The 19,502-nt window shown below is 46.5% G+C and overlaps 1 protein-coding gene and 1 long non-coding RNA gene across 20 annotated transcripts in view; both read left to right on the top strand.

Moving 5' to 3' along the window:
* nrxn3 (neurexin 3) overlaps positions 1-19,502 on the top strand; it is a 1,403,890-nt gene that overhangs the window by 536,483 nt on the left and 847,905 nt on the right. The gene's annotated exons all lie outside the window — the stretch shown is intronic.
* On the top strand, positions 12,091-19,107 carry LOC116977195. Its single transcript, XR_004413145.1, has 3 exons — positions 12,091-12,117; positions 12,892-12,893; positions 19,001-19,107. It is a non-coding gene; the product is annotated as an uncharacterized LOC116977195 (long non-coding RNA).

Genomic DNA, 19,502 nt, shown 5'->3' with positions numbered 1-19,502 from the left:
TGCCCAATGAAGAAATGCGAGGAATTGCAAATGCTGGAATCTTGGGCAAAAAAACACAAAGTAAAGTCCCATTGTACGAGCTAATTCAAGAGCTCTCCCGAGTTTAAAAAAAAATCAAACTCTTGGTAAGCACGTAGAATGTACGTAGCAGGTACGTCGGAGCTCGGGACGTCTCTTAGCGGCTCGTAACGCTAACGGCAGGTACTCGGGAAATGCGGTAAGCTCGTGAAGACTCGTGAAGATTTTTCAGCATGTTGAAAAATGTCACAAGAGCCCAGAGTACCTACGAACGGCCATTACCGTAATTTTCCGAGTTCGAATCAGGGTAAACTCGGGAGAACTCTTGAATTAGCTCGTACAGTGGGACAGGCCCTTAACTCAGCGGGTCAGGCAGTCTGCAGAGGGAACAACGGGCAACGTTCCAGGAGGAAACCGGAGCACCCGGAGAAAACCCACCGAAAAGAAGTATGTGTAGGAAGGAACATAGAAACATAGAAACTAGGTGCAGGAGTAGGCCATTCGGCCCCTCGAGCCAGCGCCGCCATTCAATATGATCATGGCTGATCATCCAGAATCAGTACCTCTTTCTCCTGCTTTCTCCCCATATCCCTTGATTCCCTTAGCCTTTAGAGCTAAATTCTACCTCGCTCTTGAAAACATCCAGTGAATTGGCCTCCACTGCCTTCTGTGGCCGAGAATTCCACAGAATCACAACTCGCTGGGTGAACATGTTTTTCCTCATCTCAGTCCTAAAAGGCCTGCCCCTTATTCTTAAACTGTGACCCCCCTGGTTCTGGACTCCCCCAACATGGGGAATATTTATTCCTGCATCTAGCCTGTCCAATCCTTTTAAGAATTTTATCTGCTTCTATAAGATCTCCTCTCATCCTTCTAAATTCCAGTGAACTGCAGATAACCAGGGAAGATAACCACAAAAAGCCGGAGCAACTCAGCCGGGTCAGGCAGCATCACTGACGAAAAGGAATAGGTGACGTTTCAGGGAGAGACACTTCTTCGGACTGCCAGTCCCCTGTCTGAAGATGGGTCTCGACCTGAAACGTCACCTATTCCTTTTCGCCAGAGTTGCTGCCTGACCCGCTGAGCTGCTCCGGGTTTTTGTGTCGATACTCCGTAAAGAGGACTTATCGAAAGAATTAAGAAATGTGGAGGTCCTATGCTTCCGGAGATGTTTAATCTGATTTTACTCGACAAGGTGGTACATTTAAGCAACCTGTTAATCCTACAGTTCACGATGAGCTTTGAATTATAGTATGAGGGTGAGAGATAGTGCAACATAATGACAATTACTCCTTGGAGATTTGCTGCTATTTTGAAAATTATCGAAGTCAAGCTCTGATAATGTGAGTACATGGAGTCCTACCTTTGTGTTATGATTATAGTTACTGAAAATGATTTGTTTTAGACTTGGTAATTTATATTTACTTCTGAAGTACTGTACGCACCCATTTCTCGCTTAGCTTAGTTTGAGTTTAGCTGAGAATCTAGTTTAGTTTAGAGATACAGCACGGAAACAGGTCATTCAGCCCGAGTCCGCACCGACCAGCGATCCCCGCGCACTAACACCATCCTACACACACTCGGGACAATTTACATTTATACCAAGCCGATTTAACCTGCAAACCTGCGCGTCTTTGTAGTGTGGGAGGAAACCGGAGCACCCGGAGAAAACCCACGCTGGTCACGGGGAGAACGTACAAACTCTGTGCAGACAGCACCCGTAGTCGAGATTGAACCCGGGTCTCTGGCAACTCTACCGCTGCACCACCATGCCACCCAATGTAAGGACCCAATAAGCAATTATGAGTGGCAGCCAGGAGCTGGTCGGTACGGTCTCGGTGGGCCGAAGGACCTGTTTCCGCGCTGTATCTCTAAACTAGACTAAACTAAATGGCGTTGAAAGTCCTGCTTGTCTCTCGTGGTGGGCGGTTCATCAACAACAAATTAACCTGCATTCTCATTATATTGACAATCTGCCAGGTGCGAATGTCTCCTGATTCTCAGATGTCCAAAACAGAACATCAACTAGTTACCTCAGCATTGCAAAGTGTTTGTAAGAAGGAACTGCAGATGCTGGTGTACACCAAAGATAAACACAAAATGCTGAAGTCACTCAGCGGGACTGGCAGCATCTCTGAAGAGAAGGAATAGGTGATGTTCGGATCATGACTCAAGAGGGTCTCGACCCGAAACTTCACCTATTCCTTTCCTCCAGAGATCCTGCCTGCCCGCTGTATGACTCCAGCAGTTTGTGTCTATCTTCATTGCAAATAATTTGTCAGAGTAAAGATATATGACACAAAGCTAGGTGTCAGTGTGAACTGTGAGGAGGATGCTATGGGAATGCAGGGTGACTTGGACAGGTTGGGTGAGTGGGCAGATGCATGGCAGATGCAGTTTAATGTGGATAAATGTGAGGTTATCCACTTTGGTGGCAAAAAAAGGAAGGCAGATTATTATCTAAATGGTGTCAAATTGGGAAAAGGGGAAGTACAACTAGATCTTGTGGTCCTTGTTCATCAGTCAATGAAAGTAAGCATGCAGGTACAGCAGGCAGTGAAGAAAGCGAATGGCATGTTGGCCTTCATAACAAGTGGAGTATAGGAGCAAAGATGTCCTTCTGCAGTTGTACAGGGCCCTAATGAGACCAAACCTGGAGTATTGTGTGCAGTTTGGGTCTCCAAATTTGAGGAAGGACATTCTTGCTATTGAGGGAGTGCAGCGTAGGTTCACAAGGTTAATTCCCGGGATGGCGGGCCTGTCATATGCTGAGAGAATGGAGCGGCTGGGTTTGTGTACTCTGGAATTTAGAAGGATGAGGGGATATCTTATTGAAACATGAAAGATTATTAAGGGTTTGTACATGCTAGAGGCAGGAAACTTGTTCCCGATGTTGGGGTAGTCCAGAACCAGGGGGCCCAGTTTAAGAATAAGGGGTAAGCCATTTAGAACGGAGATGAGGAAAAACTTTTTCACACAGAGAGTTGTGAGTCTGTGGAATTCTCTGCCTAAGAGGGCGGTGGAGGCTGGTTCTCTGGATACTTTCAAGAGAGAGCTAGATAGGGCTCTTAAAGATAGCGGAGTCAGGGGATATGGGGAGAAGGCAGGAATGGGGTACAGATTGTGGATGATAAACCATGACCACATTGAATGGCGGTGCTGGCTCGAAGGGCTGAATGGTCTACTCCTGCACCTATTGTCTATTGTCTATTTGAGAACTGTATTGATTTTTTTTCAAAACAAATTGTTTTTTTCCAAACCAGTTTGTACCCGGCTGTTATCAGGCAACTGAATCATCCAACCACAACTAGTGATCAGTCTTGAACTACTATCTGCTTCATTGGTGATCCTCAGACTATTATTGATTGGACTTTATCTTTCAATAAATGTTATTCCCTTCTTGTGTCATATAGTTATAGAGTGAAATAGCATGAAAATAGGCCCTTTGGCTCAACTTGCCCATGTTGACCAACATGTCCCAGCTATACCTGCCCACATTTGGTCCATATCCCACCAAATATTTCCTCAAAGGATTTTATAGGAATCTGGGTGGATCAAGCTGCCAGAGGAGGTAGTTGAGGCAGGGACTATCCCAACATTTAAGAAACAGTTAGACAGGTACGTACAGTTAGACAGGTATGTGGATAGGACAGGGTTTGGAGGGATATGGACTAAAAGTGGGCAAGTGGGACCAGTGTATCTTGGACATTTTGGCCGGTGTGGGCAAGTTGGGCTGAAGAGCCCGTTTCCACCCTGTATCGATCTATGACTATGAGAAGATATCTAAGATTGCAACCTTCACGTGGTCCGCCCTGTTTCGACAAATGCAATCAACCCGGCGTGCACAATCAAATAAGATCAAATAGAACAAGTTGTCCGACAACTTTAGGCTGTGCACGCCATACGCAAGAAGAAGAAGAAGAGGAAGGTAGCTTATCACTACATTACGTTTCTCCCAATAGGTAACTATGCCCTTGTAAATAATTTTGATTTATTTTTGAGCTGCTAGTTCGGGGATCATGTTGGAACTTTGAATTTCCACATGAATTTTCACCCTGGCTGACGGTTGTAAAAATCCATGGGACAAGACCTTTCAGATCACTCCAAATTGCCACGTAAATTATGAATGTACTGTCTGTATATTTACTTAGTGAGGAGACAGAGGACAGAAGAGACATTTATTTCAAGAGGGCTAGAATACAAAAACAGGGATGTAAAGCTGAGGCTCTATAAGGCATTGGTTAGGCCGCAGTTGGAATATTGTGAGCAATTGTGGGCACCATCTCTGAGGAAGGAGGTTTACAAGAACGATCCCAGGAATGAGTAGGTTAACCTATGATGAGCGTTTGACGACACTGGGCCTCTACTCGCTGGAGTTTAGAAGAATGAGGGGAGCGATCTCATTGAAACTTACCGAATCATGAAAGGCCCAGATAGAGTGGATGTGGAGAGGATGTTTCCACTCATGAGAGAGTCTAGGACTAGAGGGCATTGCCTCAGAATTAAATTGAGGTTCCTTGAGGAAGGAGATGAGGAGGAATTTCTTTAGTCAGAGGGTGGTGAATCTGTGGAATTCTTTGCCACAGTAAGTTGTGGAGACCAAGTCAATAGATATTTTTAAGGTAGAGAGAGATCGATTCTTGATTGGTATGGGTGGTGGAGGTTATGAGGAGAAGGCTGGAGAATGGGGTTAGGAGGGAGAGATGGATCAGCAATGACTGAATAGCAGAGTAGATTTGATGGGCCGAATGGCCTAATTCTGCTCCTATAACCTATGACCTTATGACCTTAAGTGAGGATGTGTTTTGTTTCATGTCAGTTCTCCCAAGCAGTTGACGATAAAACTGAGATAAGGACGATAAGGTTTGAATTCTCCCGACTTCAGCCAAAGATGTTTGGTCATGGTACAAAACACAGCATGTCTATGGTGATGGAGTAATGACAGGAAAATAGAAAAGCTGGCAGTGATTGTAAAACCTTCAGAAAAGTCCAGTCAATGGGAAATGCAGGTAACACGGTAGAATTGAAAAAGAGCGGCACGGTGGCGCAGCGGTAGAGTTGCTGCCTCACAGATCCCGACTATGGGTGCTGTCTGTACGTAGTTTGTACGTTCTCCCCCGTGACCCGCGTGGGTTTTCCCCGAGATCTTCGGTTTCCTCCCACACTCCAAAGACGCGCAGGTTTGTAGGCTAATTGGCTCGGTATAAATGTAAATTGTCCCTAGTGCGTGGAGGATAGTGTTAGCGTGCGGCGATCGCTTGTCGGTACGGACCCGGTGGGCCGAAGGGCCATTGATCAGCGCAGAATCTCTAAACTAAACTGAACTGAACGCAAGAGGTACGAAACGATGCCTGAACAGATTCTCAGAAAGCTTCTGCAGTCGGAGTCAGTCAGTAAGACTCAAGAGACGGGGGAAATTTGCAATCAGGCTGCCGAGAGGCACTCACTGAAGGCAGTGCTGATTAACTGAAGGTTAGTTTCAGAGCAGTGATTTCACATTTTACAATTATTTAAATAAAGAGACCAGGCATGTCATGGGATTTTAAATGAACATCAAAAATGTCTTGCATTCCGTGATAAGCAAAGCAAATGTTGGATGTCAGACTGATTATTCTGTTTTATAAAAAAATAAATAATTGAGTGTGGAGTGTAGGAATATGGCAGAGATGGGGATCATGGAGAAGACAGGATGTAGGAGAAGACAGGATCGTCCAGGTTGAATGATCTTGGTTTAGTTCAGCTTAGAGATACAGTGCGGAAACAAACTCCTCTGCCCACCGAGTCCACGCCAACCATCGGGCGGTCATGGTGGCGCAGCGGTAGAGTTGCTGCCTCACAGCGCCGGAGACCCGGGTTCGATCCCGGCTACAGGCGCTGTCTGTATTGAGTTTGTACATTCTACCCGTGACCTGCGTGGGTTTTCTCCGCGATCTTCGGTTTCCTCCCACACTCCAAAGGCGTACAGGTTTGTAGGTTAATTGGCGTGGTGATAAAAACATAGGATAGTGTTAATATGCGGGGATTGCTGGTCGGCGCGGACCCGGTGGGCTGAATGGCCTTTTTCCGCGCTGTATCTCTTAGCTAATCTAAACTAAACCAGCGATCCGATCCCCGCACACTAACGCTATCTCACACACACACTAGGGACAATTTACAATTTTACCGAAGTCAATTAACCTATGGGCTAATGTATGACTTTGGAGTGTGGGAGGAAACCGGAGCAAGTTCAAGTGAGTTTATTGTCATGTGTCCCTGTATAGGACAATGAAATTCTTGCTTTGCTTAAGCACACAGAAAAATAGTAAGGCATTTACTACAGTACAGATAAATGTGTCCATATACCATGATATAAATATATACACACATGAATAAATAAACTGCAAATAAAGTGCAAATAACAGAAAGTGGTTGTTAATAATCAGAGTTTTGTCCGAGCCAGGTTTAATAGCCTGATGGCTGAGGGGAAGTAGCTATTCCTGAACCTGGTTGTTGCAGTCTTCAGGCTCCTGTACCTTCTACCTGAAGGTAGCAGGGAGATGAGTGTGTGGCCAGGGTGGTGTGGGTCTTTGATGATACTGCCAGCCTTTTTGAGGCAGCGACTGCGATAAATCCCCTCGATGGAAGGAAGGTCAGAGCCGATGATGGACTGGGCAGTGTTTACTACTTTTTGTAGTCTTTTCCTCTCCAGGGCGCTCAAATTGCCGAACCAAGCCACGATGCAACCGGTCAGCATGCTCTCGACTGTGCACCTGTAGAAGTTAGAGAGAGTCTTCCTTGACAATCCGACTCTCCGTAATCTTCTCAGGAAGTAGAGGCGCTGATGTGCTTTTTTGATGATTGCATCAGTGTTCTCGGACCAGGAAAGATCTTCAGAGATGTGCACGCCTAGGAATTTGAAGCTCTTGACCCTTTCAACCATCGACCCGTTTATATAAATGGGGCTGTGGGTCCCCCTCCTACTCCTTCCAAAGTCCACAATCAGTTCCTTGGTTTTGCTGGTGTTGAGGGCCAGGTTATTGCGCTGGCACCATATGGACAGTTGCTCGATCTCTTCTATATTCTGACTCATCCCATCAGTGATACGCCCCACGATGGTGGTGTCATCAGCGAACTTGATGATGGAGTTCGCACTGTGGTTCGCTACGCAGTCATGGGTATAGAGTGAGTACAGCAGGGGGCTGAGCACGCAGCCTTGAGGTGCTCCCGTGCTGATTGTTATCGAGGCTGACACATTTCCACCAATACGAACAGACTGTGGTCTGTGGACGAGGAAGTCGAGGATCCAGTTGCAGAGGGATGCGCAGAGACCCAGTTCTGCGAGTTTGGTAACCAGTTTGGAGGGGATGATTGTGTTAAATGCCAAGCTTTAATCAATGAATAACAGCCTGACATATGAGTTTTTGTTGTCCAAATGGTCCAGTGCGGAGTGGAGGGCCAGCGAGATCGCATCCACCGTTGATCTGTTGTGGCGGTATGCGAACTGCAGTGGGTCCAGGTTTTTGTCGAGGTAGGAGTTGATTTGCTCCATAATCAACCTCTCAAAGCACTTCATCACCACCGGTGTTAGTGCCACTGGTCGATAGTCATTGAGGCACGTCACCTTACTCTTCTTGGGCACCGGTATAATTGATGCCCTTTTGAAGCAGGTCGGGACCTCAGAACTCAGAAGTGAGAGGTTGAAAATGTCCGTAAAAACTCCCGTCAGTTGATCCGCACAGGTTTTTAGAACACGACCAGGTATACCATCAGGTCCAGAAGCTTTTCGTGGGTTCACCCCTCTGAAGGATTTCCTGACATCGGCCTCTGTGACTGAGACTGAAATGCCATCACAGCGAATGGGGAATCGGGAAGGCACATCAGTATTCTCCCTGTCAAAGCGTGCGTAAAACCAGAGAAACCCCACTCAGGTCACGGAGAGAACGTACAAACTCTGTACAGACAGCACCCGTAGTCAGGGTCGAACCCGGGTCTCTTTCACTGTTAGCCAGTAACTCTACCACTGTGGCACCGTGCCATTTCACCAATCAAGAATCTATCTATCTTTGCCTTCAAAATATCCATTGACTTGGCCTCCATAGCTGTCTCTGGCAAATAATTCCACAGATTCACCACCCTTTGACTAAAGAAATCCCTTCTCATCTCCTTCCGAAAGGAACTTTCTTCAATTCTGAGTCTGTGCCCTCTAGTCCTAGACTCTCCCACTAATGGAAACATCCTCTCCACATCCACTCTATCGAGGCCTTTCACTATTCGCCCTCATGCTGTTTCCATGATTCCATGCTCGATGACCCCATGATCCACAATCCCGAGTTCAAAGAGAAGACGAGACCACAGTTTAATGAGAACCCCCCTCCCTCCAAAACCATGCCATGAAAATACTGGCAGGCTTAACAGAAAATAAAAACCTACAGCAAAGATAGACACAAAAAGCTGGAGAAACTCAGCGGGACAGGCAGCGTCTCTGGAGAGAAGGAATGGGCTGACCTTTCGGGTCGAGACCCTTCTTCAGACTTACTCCATTGTTACTCCAGCTTTTTGTGTCTATCTTCGGTTTAAACCAGCATCTGCACTTCTTTCCTAAACTTTTCTGGAGAAAACGGTTAGGCAATGTTTCGGATGGGGACCCTGCAAGACTCATGACCCGAAACGTTGCCCGTCCATGAACCCCAGGGATGCAGCCTGAAGGGCCTGTCCCACCTGGGTGTCACGCAGGTGGCGCGCGAAGATTTTGTGGATCCCAAAATCCTGGGGTGCCGCGCGCGACCGCACGTCACTGCCTACGTCACCACGCACCATGCGCGCATAATGCACGCCATGCACGCATCACGTGCACATCACGATGCATGCATCGTGCATCATGACGCGTAAATGACGCGCAAATGATGCCCAAAGTGGGACAGGCCCTTTACCTGCTGATTTACTCCATCATTTTACGAGTTACTGCCTCAAAACGAGACATTTTTAGCAATAGACAATAGACAATAGACAATAGGTGCAGGAGTAGGCCATTCGGCCCTTCGAGCCAGCACCGCCATTCAATGTGATCATGGCTGATCATCCCCAATCAGTACCCCATTCCTGCTTTCTCCCCATATCCCCTGACTCCGCTATCTTTAAGAGCCCTATCAAGCTCTCTCTTGAAAGTATCGAGAACCGGCCTCCACCGCCCTCTGAGGCAGAGAATTCCACAGACTCACCACTCTCTGTGTGAAAAAGTGTTTCCTCGTCTCCGTTGGAAACCCATGCCTTGAATGAAGTTGTTTAGCTGAACGGTTTTCCTTGATGATTACTGATAGACGTGAGCTGCAGAATTACTCCAGAACTCCATTCCTTCTCTCCAGAGATGCTGCCTGACCGGCTGAGTTAAGCCCCTGTACCACTTTCACGACCTAATTGGCGACCTCTGCCGAGTTTGCCCTTGACTCATACTCACAGCATGGTCGCCACGAGGTCGTAGGAGGTCTTCGTAACTCTTCCTCGTGCTCGTGAGTGGTCTCCGCGTACTCGTGGCCTCAAGTAGGTCGCGGCGTTTTTACCAGCCTGATGAAAAATGTCCACGAGTAAAAAAAAGGTCGGCATGGATCAAATTGATACTTTTTACTCGGAGGTTGGTCGTAGTTAGGTCGTAGGTCGGTAACTGGGAAAACCGAGAAAAAAAAAAGCAAACATGACATTATTTTATCATGTGATCATTTTCCACTCGTCGCTAGTCGTAGTTGATCTTAGGTGTGGAAGACTGAGGTCGAGGGGGGTCGTAGGAGGTCATAGACATAGTCATAGGAGGTCGTAGACATAGTCGTAGGAGGTCTTTTACTTTGGCGAGGCAACATGACCTTGACATTTTTTTCAACTCCCCTTGGGTCTTCTAAACTCGTGGATTAGGTCGTCTAATTGGGACAGGACCTTTACTCCAGCATTTTGTGTCCATCTTCGATTTAAAACAGCATCTGCACTTCCTTCCTACACGAAAACCTACAGCAGGGTGCAATTCAATGTTAAATGGAAATAATGAGAAATAATTATTTTTTTTTGCCCGCGTCCGATCGACCCGACGCACAGTTGCGGACAGATTAACGAACCTGTTTGCAGTGGCCAACAGCGGGGCCAGGCTGCGGGAAGGAAGCAGTTGGGTTTATCAGTATTCATTTGAGCTGTATCAAGGTCAGTCAACTTGGCCCGAGGCTCCGGCAGACCAGAGATGCTGCCTTGCTCCTGCAAACATTTGTGATCTCATTTCCAAAGCATCGTTACGGCGCAGCGCGAATTAATGTTGTGCATCTCATGGTCCCTGCTGGTTATAAAGGACTCAAATTTCCTTTGAGAATGCGTCTGTGGGCTATTTAGAAAAGTTGGCAGAGCTGCTAGATTTCCAGTCATGGTTTCTAGGTCAGGATATTTCTCTCGCTGGAAGAGCCAGCGAGGTCATAGACAATAGACAATAAGGTTATTAGTAGGCTATTCGGCACTACAAGCCAGTACCGCCATTCAATGTGATCACGGCTGATCATCCACAATCAGTACCCCGTTCCTGCCTTCTCCCCATATCCCCTGACTCCGCTATCTTTAAGAGCCCTATCTAGCTCTCTCTTGAAAGTATCCAGAGAACCGGCCTCCACCGCCGTCTGAGGCAGAGAATTCCACAGACTCACAACTCTCCGTGTGAAGAAGTGTTTCCTCGTCTCCGTTATAAATGGCTTACCCCTTATTCTTAAACTGTGGCCCCTGGTTCTGGAACCCCCCCAACATCGGGAACATGTTTCCTGCCTCTAGCGTGTCCAAACCCTTAACAATCTTATATGTTTCAATAAGATGTTATCTTCCGATTGGACATCTGAGCGGGCAGACGGTGCCCGTTTCTGCAATGGGGAGAAGAGAAGAGAGGAGAAGAAGAGAAGAGAGGAGAAGAGGTGAAGACAAGACAAGACAGGACAAGAGAAGAGAGGAGAAGAGAATAAACTCGTTGAGAATTCCCACTTATGCCAGGAAATGGAAAGTTTTCATTTTTCAAGAGGTCACAGCCTCAGAATTAATGGTGCTATTTTACAAAGGAGGTGAGGAGGAACTTATTTAGTCAGAGGGTAGTTAGTCTGTGGAACTCCTTGCCACAGAGGGTTGTGGAGACCAAGTTAGTGGATATTTTTATGGCAGAGGTAGACAAATTCTTGATTAGAACGGGTGTCAAGGGTGATGGGGAGAAGGCAGGAAAATGGGATAAGTTCAAGTTCAAGTTCAAGTGAGTTTATTGTCATGTGTCCCTGATAGGACAATGAAATTCTTGCTTTGCTTCAGCACACAGAACATAGTAGGCATTTACTACAAAACAGATCAGTGTGTCCATATACTACAATATAAATATATACACACATGAATAAATAAAATGATAAAGTGCAAATAACAGATGATTGGTAACTAATAATCAAAGTTTTGTCCGAGCCAGGTTTAGGAGGCAGAGGTCAGCCATGATTGAATGGCAGAGTGGACTCGATGGGCCGAATGGCCTAATTCTACTCCTATAACCTGTATGCTTGTGAAATCTATGCCAGGTGAAAGTCATGCCTTTGATGTTCATCCCGTTCTTCTGTCCCCTCCCCTCCTGACGTTGGTGCTTATGCCGACTATGCTTGAACGCCTGACTTTGGTCCTCTGTTACATCTCGCATGTAATAATTTCTCATGTGTGGGAAGGAACTGTAGAGGCCGGTTTACACCTAGGATAGACACAAAGTGCTGGAGTAACTCAGCAGGACCGGCAGCATCTCTGGAGAGAAGGGATGGGTGACGTTTCAGGTCGAGACCCTTCTTCATCAGACTGAGAGTCAGGGGAGAGAGAGTCACAGCGATTTAGTTTAGTTTAGAAATACAGCGTGGAAACAGGCCCTTCAGCCCACCGAATTCGTGCCGACCAGCGATCCCCGCACACTAACACTATCCTACACAATAGGGACATTTTTTGCATTTATCCCAAGCCTAATAACTCTGCAGTCAGCACCCGTAGTCGGGATCGAACCGGGTGTCCGGCGCTGCATTCGCTGTAAGGCGGCAACTTTACTGATGCACCACCTTGCCGCCCGGATAAGGAAGAGTAAGGTGAGAAAACGAGGTTCACGGAAAATGTAGAATAGTTCTTTATTATCTAGGAGAAGTTGACAATGAAGCAAACATAGATAAAACTTAATTAGGGGGACAGTCAGACTTGCTTGGAGAACTAGGAAGTGGGGAGGGATGTAGAGAGAGAGGGAATGCAAGGGATCATTGAAGTTGGAGAAGCCAATATTCATACCGCTTTTCTCCTCATTTTTCATGGAACAGTACAGCACAAGAACAGGCCCTTCAGCCCGCAATGTCTGTGCAGAACACGATGCCAAGACCATCTCTTATCTGCCCGCACATACTCCATATCCCTCTCTGCCCTGCATGTTGTGCATTCCTGAACTACCGTCCACCTCATTGGAGACCCTCTGACTATCTTTGATCGGACTTTACTGGCTTTATCTCGCACTAAACATTATTTGCGTTATTCCCGTTATCATGTGTCTGTACACTGTGGACGGCTCGATTGTAATCATGTATTGTCTTTCCACTGACTGGATAGTACGCAACAAAAGCTTTTCACTGTACCTCGGTACACGTGACAATAAACTAAACTAATATCGAAAAGTCCTTTAAATGCCATTATCATGCCATGTTCCAGACTCTCACCACCCACTGTGTGAAAAAACCTTCCCCCAAACATCTTTATACATTGCCCCACTTACCTTAAAGCGTAAGAAAAACAAGCTCCTGAGAAAAAAAGGTTCTGACAGTCTAAGATAGACACAAAATGCTGGAGTAACTCAGCGGGACAGGCAGCATCTCTGCAGAGAAGGAATGGGAGACGTTTCTGTTCGAGACCCTTCTTCAGATCAAATCAGATCAGTCTGAAGAAGGGTCTCGACCCGAAACGTCTCCCATTCCTTCTCTCCAGAGATGCTGCCCGTCCAGCATAAAATTACTCCAGCATTTTGTGTCTACTTTCGATTTAAACCAGCATCTGCTGGTCTTTCCTACATTATACATGATGAACAGTTTCTGCAGTGTGCAGTTCTAAACGCATTGTTTGTCAATTTTCTCGACTTCCATATCAAAGGTCCACAGTTTATATTAAGCCACATTATCAGCATCTGCATAAGCGTAATCAAATTGACATTTGCTTGAAACAAAATGCAAGCTGATGGGAGCAAAAATAAATGATTATTATTTGTTTGTAACACAGTGTTCTTCATCTCTGTAATCCCTTGATGTGCTCCAATTAGATTTTGCCCATTTGTTTCTCATGCAGTTTGCTTTCTTTTGAATTTTTAGTTTAGTTTACTTTAGAGACGCAGCGCGGAAACAGGCCCTTCGGCCCAGCAGGTCCGTGCCGACCAACGATCACCGGTCGCCAGCACTATCCTACACACAAACTCGGGACAATTTGCAATTTTTACCGAAGCCAATTAAGCTACAAACCTGAGCGTCCTTTGAGTGCGGGAGACGCCCAGAGCAGCCGGAGAAAACCCACCAAGGTTTAGAGATACAGCGTGGAAATGGGTTCTTCCGCCAACCGAGTCTGGGCCGACCAACTTGCACTATCCTACACACTACTTGGTCAATGCTGACCATGGATCGCCACGTTCTCATTAGTTACTTCGCTTTCTCACCCATTCCTTACACATTAGGGGCAATTTGCACAGACCGATTAATTTACAATGGGATGTGGGAGGAAACCTGAACACCCAGAGGAAACCCACGCAGTCACGGGGAGAATGTACAAATTCCACACAGCCAGTCCCTGTAGTTAGGATCAAACCCACGTCTCTGGTGCTATAAGGTAGCAACTCTACCGCTGCGCCACTGCGCTGGCCAAATGCCACCATTGTCCTTCTAGAAAAATAAAATTATTTTAAACATTTACCTCCTACCTTAGAGTCATAGAGTGACACAGCATGGAAACAAGCCCTTCGGCCCAACATGTCCCAGCTACACTAGTCACATGAGCCTGCGTTTGGTCCATATCCCTCCAAACTTGTCCTATCCATGTACCTGTCTTAAGGGCCTGTCCCACGAGCATGCGACTGCATGCGGCAAGCGCGACCAAACCGGAAGCGGGTGCCGCGCAGTGTTCGAGTGATCCCATGCGAGTTGACGTGAAGTTCGAGCGAAGTCCGCTGGAAGTTCGCGCATTACGTACGGCATCAAGACGCTGTGTACGGCGTCGAAACGCTGCGCACGCCCGTCGAGGCGGTGCGTACGGCCTCAATGCGGCTGGGGGCCGGCTGGCCGTTGCCGCGCGGAATTTTTGGACAGTATCAGCTTTTCGGAGCCCCGCGCGATGTTGGGACCAGCCCCGCACAACTCCATACGGCTTCGCCGATCGAAGTGGGACCGGCCCCGCGAGCCCGTACGGCTCAAGCGACCACGCTAGGTCGCGCTTGCCGCATGCAGTCGCATGCTCGTGGGACAGGCCCTTAACTGTTTCTTAAATGTTGGGATAGTCCCAGCCTCAACTGGCAGCTCGTTCCATACACCCAGCACCTTTTGTGTGAATATGTTACCCCTCAGATTCCTATTAAATCATTTCCTCCTTCACCTTAAACCTATGATCTTCTAGCTATTTAATCAAAGGGTGACATTTCTGTGCGAGTGAGTGTGGCGCTGTCCTTCGGGTGAGTTGTTCAACTCAAGCCCGTGCCGTTCCCTCTGAGAGAATATAAAATAACCGACGGGACATCTTCTCTTCTTGCGAATGAAACATAAACCAAAGGAATAGTTAGATCTCAAGCCGGGTGTTGAGCAGCCTAGTTGTTGTCTCTGCGTCAATGTCTGCCAGGCCTTGAGCTCCATTTGGTGGGTGGTAGAGCGGGCACCCAGAGATGATATGGTTGGCTGTCTGTTGTTCTGGGACTATTTCGTTGGGATTGCTTCAAGGAAGTCATTCCTTCAGGAAACCACGGTCCCACGGAACCACTGTGGGGAGGGGGAAGAACAATGAACAATGGGGAGGGGGGGGGGGGGGGGGAGGGGAGAGGGGAGGGGAGGGGAGGGGAGGGGAGAACAAAGGAGGAGCCAGCAAGGGGGTTCTTTGTCACTTTTGTCCTCGTCCTTTATGTGGAGACTATTTGCATACCTTGATTGTGCAAGCAAAGAATTTCACTGTGACTTGACACATGTGACAATAAGATATTCCATTCCCTTGCCAGGTGATCTGGATAATATTTATCTAATTAATAATGTCTGCTTGTTGCTGTCTTTGGAAGCTATCGGTATATAAATTAAAAAATGTCTCCGCGAGGCAACAGAAAAATACATTTCAAAAGCACGCTCTTGGTTTTCAAGAACTTTTAAGCCTTCTGATGTTGTGAAAAGCCCCAGATGAAAGCAAAAATATATTTCCAGGGATTTGGATAGAGCAGACGCAGAAAATCTCACCAGAAAATGCCTGCGTTTCAACTTGCGAAGGTTGACAGCCAGCATTGAAACAAAGCATAATCGCACTGAAAGACAATCAAAGAATTGCTAATAGTCTCTGCATGTCCCTGTTATGTGTGTTCTAATCTTTTTGCAGTTGCGATGACTGACAGAGTCTGGCTGTTCAGTTAACATGTTACTTCAACAAAGTCGACAAATACGGAACACCTTGTCCCGAGCTTCAGATATGAATCTTGTTATCTTGTTGACCAAAAGAACAGCATGTATATATAACATCAGTAAGGGGCCAAGCTTATCATTTGGAAGTTGTCCTCTTTATCAAACAGGCCATTGAAGGATAGACACAAAAATGCTGGAGTAACTCAGCGGGACAGGCAGCATCTCTGGAGAGAAGGAATGGGCGACGTTTTGGGTCAGACCCTTTTTCATGACCTCGGTTCCATCCTGATCGCGGGTGGTGTCTGTGCGGAGTTTGCACGTTCACCCCGTGACTACATGGGTTTCCACCGGATTATCTCCACCGGTTTCCTCCCACATCCTGAAGATGTGCGGTTTTGTAGGCTAATTGGCCTCTGCAAATTTGCCCCTGATGTGAAGGGAGTGGATGAGAAGGTGGGATAACATAGAACTAATCTGAACGAGTGATCGATGGTCAGCATAGATTCAGTGGGCCAAAAGGCCTAATTCCATCTGGTACTGTCCCATGTACGAAAAGTCAATTCTCTTCACACAGTGGGTAGACCCAAAATCTGCATTGTGATTCAAATATAGCCCAAAAATTAAGTTCAATATTGGACAGAGAGAAAAAATATTAGTACAAAGTTCCTGATCGATACATAATAAGTTTGGTACAAAAAGAATAATTTGGAAATGTTTTAGAAGACACTGTAGATGATGATAATATTCTCTTCAGAAGACTTCAGCAGAGTTTGGATAACATAGAAGATAGACACAAAATGTTTGAGTAACTCAGCGGGGCAGGCAGCATCTGTGTAGAGATGGAATGGGTGACGTTTCGGGTTGAGACCCTTCTTCAGACTCTAGTACAGATGGGTGAGTGGGGGCCCGGAAAACGGAAGTCATTGAAGAGCCATCTGACAGAATGTGTCTGCCAGCGCCGTTCTTTATATGGATTTTGGGGAGAAGATAAAACCGGGCCGTGCGGGGCTGGGGAACGATAAGGTTGGAGGCTGTGGGCATAGAATTGATTACGGGGGGTGCGGGGTGGGGGGAGGTTGGCGTGAGGATTGAAGAGGTGATGAAAGTTGGTCCACTGGGAAACCGAGCTGAACTTCTAATGAAGATTATTGGAAACAACAGCATAAGGGTACAAAGTGCTGGAGTGACTCAGCGGGTCAGGCAGCATCTGTGGAGAACATGGATAGGTGACGATTTGATGCTGAGGCTCTATAAGGCGTTGGTCGGGCCATATTTGGAGTACTGTGAGCAAATGTGGGCCCCATATCTGAGGAAGGATGTGCTGGCTCTGGAGAGTGTCCAGAGGAGGTTTACAAGAACGATCCCAGGAAGGAGTGGGTTAGCAGTGGGAAGGAGCGTTTGTCAACACTGGGCCTCTGCTCGCTGGAGTTTAGAAGGTTGAGGGGCGGGGGCTCTCATTGAAACATACAGAATGATGAAAGACATAGATGTGGAAAGGATGTTTCCACTGGTGGGAGAGTCTAGGCCCAGAGGTCACAGCCTCAGAATTAAAGGGCGCTCTTTTAGAAAGGAGGTGAGGAGGAACTTCTTTAATCAGAGGGTAGTGAATCTGTGAAACTCATTGCCACAGAGGGCTGTGGAGCCCAAGTCAGTGGATATTTTTAAAGCAGTGGTATAGAAATTCTTGATAAGAACGGGTGTCAAGGGTTATGGGGAGAAGGCAGGAAAATGGAATTAGGGGGCAGAGATCAGACATGATTGAATGGCGGAGTAGACTCGATGGGCCGAATGGCCTAATTCAACTCCTATAACTTGTGAACGTGAACTTGTAAACTGAACTATACTAATCTAATTAGAAGGATGAGAGGGTTTCTCATTGAAACATATAAGATTGTTAAGGGTTTGGACACGCTAGAGGCAGGAAACATGTTTCCGATGTTGGGGGAGTTCAGAACCAGGGGCCACAGTTTAAGAATAAGGAGTAAGCCATTTAGAACAGAGACGAGGAAACACTTTTTCTCACAGAGAGTTGTGAGTCTGTGGAATTCTCTGCCTCAAAGGGTGGTGGAGGCCAGTTCTCTGGATGCTAGATAGGGCTCTTAAACAAGGGATATGGGGAGAATGCAGGAACGGGGTACTGATTGGGGATGATCAGCCATGATCACGTTGAATGGCGGTGCTGGCTCGAATGGCCTACTCCTGCACCTGTTGTCTATTGTCTATTGTCTAATCTAATTTAACCAAAACTAATCTAAACTATATTAATCTAAATTAAACTAATCTAAACTAAACTAAAACATAGAATCATAGAAAATAGCTGCAGGAGTAGGCCATTCGCCCCTTTGAGCCAGCACTGCCATTCAATGTGATCATGGCTGATCATCTAAAATCAGCACCCCATTCCCACTTTCTCCCCATATCCCTTGATTTGGTTAGCCCTAAGAGCTATATCTCACTCTCTCTTGAAAACATCCCAGTGGATTGGCCTCCACTGCCTTCTGTGGCAGAGAAATCCACAGACTCACAACTCTGGGTGAAACGAAATCTAAACTAAACTAATCTAAACTAAAGGGCCCAATGATGCTCTTCTTTACGACGATAAGTTAAAGCATTAAAATGTGCTGCAGTCTGATCCTCGAATAAGTATATGGAGCATTTTTAGCCCTGACACTTCATGCAGGCCACTGGAACTCAAGAAGCCAGCGACTGAGGCTCAAACCGCTGCTGTTTAATTGACTAATTAACTGCAATGAGCAGCTGGTTGCACTTCAGCGAATGTCTACTTGAATATCCACTTCTGTGATGTTTCATTGAAATGCTCCACTGAACTGCCTAAATTGACTTGGCTGGCGTCCCTGAATTAAAAGTGAGGGGGTCAGACACAAAATGCCGGATTCACTCAGCGGGACAGGCAGCGTCTCTGGAGAGAAGGAATGAGCGACGTTTCTGGTCGAGACCCTTCCTCAGACTGAGGAGTCAGGGGCGAAGGAGACACAAAGATAAGGAATGTGTGAAAACAAGACATCAAAAGAGACAGAAGGCAGACAAAATTGCTGGAGAAACTCAGCGGATGAGGCAGCATCAATGGAGCGAAGAAATAGGTGACGTTTTGGGTCGAGACCCTTCTTGAGTCTGAAGAAGGGTATCGACCCGAAGCGTCACCTATTCCTTCGCTCCATAGATGCTGCCTCACCCACTGAGTTTCTCCGGCAATTTTGTCTACCTTTGATTTTTCCAGCATCTGCAGTTTTCATAAACATCAAAAGAGACAATTGTTTAAGAAAGAACTGCAGATGCTGGAAAAATCGAAGGTAGACAAAAATGCTGGAGAAACTCAGTGGGTGAGGCAGCATCTATGGAGCGAAGGCAGAGGCGAGATAAATAGAGATGAAGTTCAAGGATAATGCAGAATAGATCGTCGTTAGCTGGGGAAGGTGACAACGAAGCAAACAGAGATAAAATATAACCGGGGGCTTTTAGACTGGTCGGAGAACTGAGAAGGGGAAGGGATGGAGAGAGTGGTCGGAGAACTGAGAAGGGGAAGGGATGGAGAGAGAGGGAAAGCAACGGTAACTTGAACCAAGTGAAGTCAATATTCATACCGCTGTGGTGAGGGAGGTTGGTGTCTGAACACATTGAAGAGAACTAGAAATTGGGCCAGTAAAATCTGTAGCCTCCCTTTGATCTGGTATTTTGTTGGTTCACATGCTTGATCAATGGTGTTTTATCATTAATGTTTTATTATTATTAATGTTTAGTGTTTTCTGAGTCATTCGTAACTGTCATTGTATGTCATGTTGTTACTTGTGGGCGGAGCACCAAGGCAAATTCCTTGTATGTGAATACTTGGCCAATAAACTTACTTATTTACTTTCTTAA

The sequence above is a fragment of the Amblyraja radiata genome, chromosome 9, assembly GCF_010909765.2.
Source record: "Amblyraja radiata isolate CabotCenter1 chromosome 9, sAmbRad1.1.pri, whole genome shotgun sequence".
Lineage (NCBI taxonomy): Eukaryota > Metazoa > Chordata > Chondrichthyes > Rajiformes > Rajidae > Amblyraja > Amblyraja radiata.
This window is presented reverse-complemented; position numbering and strand designations above follow the sequence as displayed.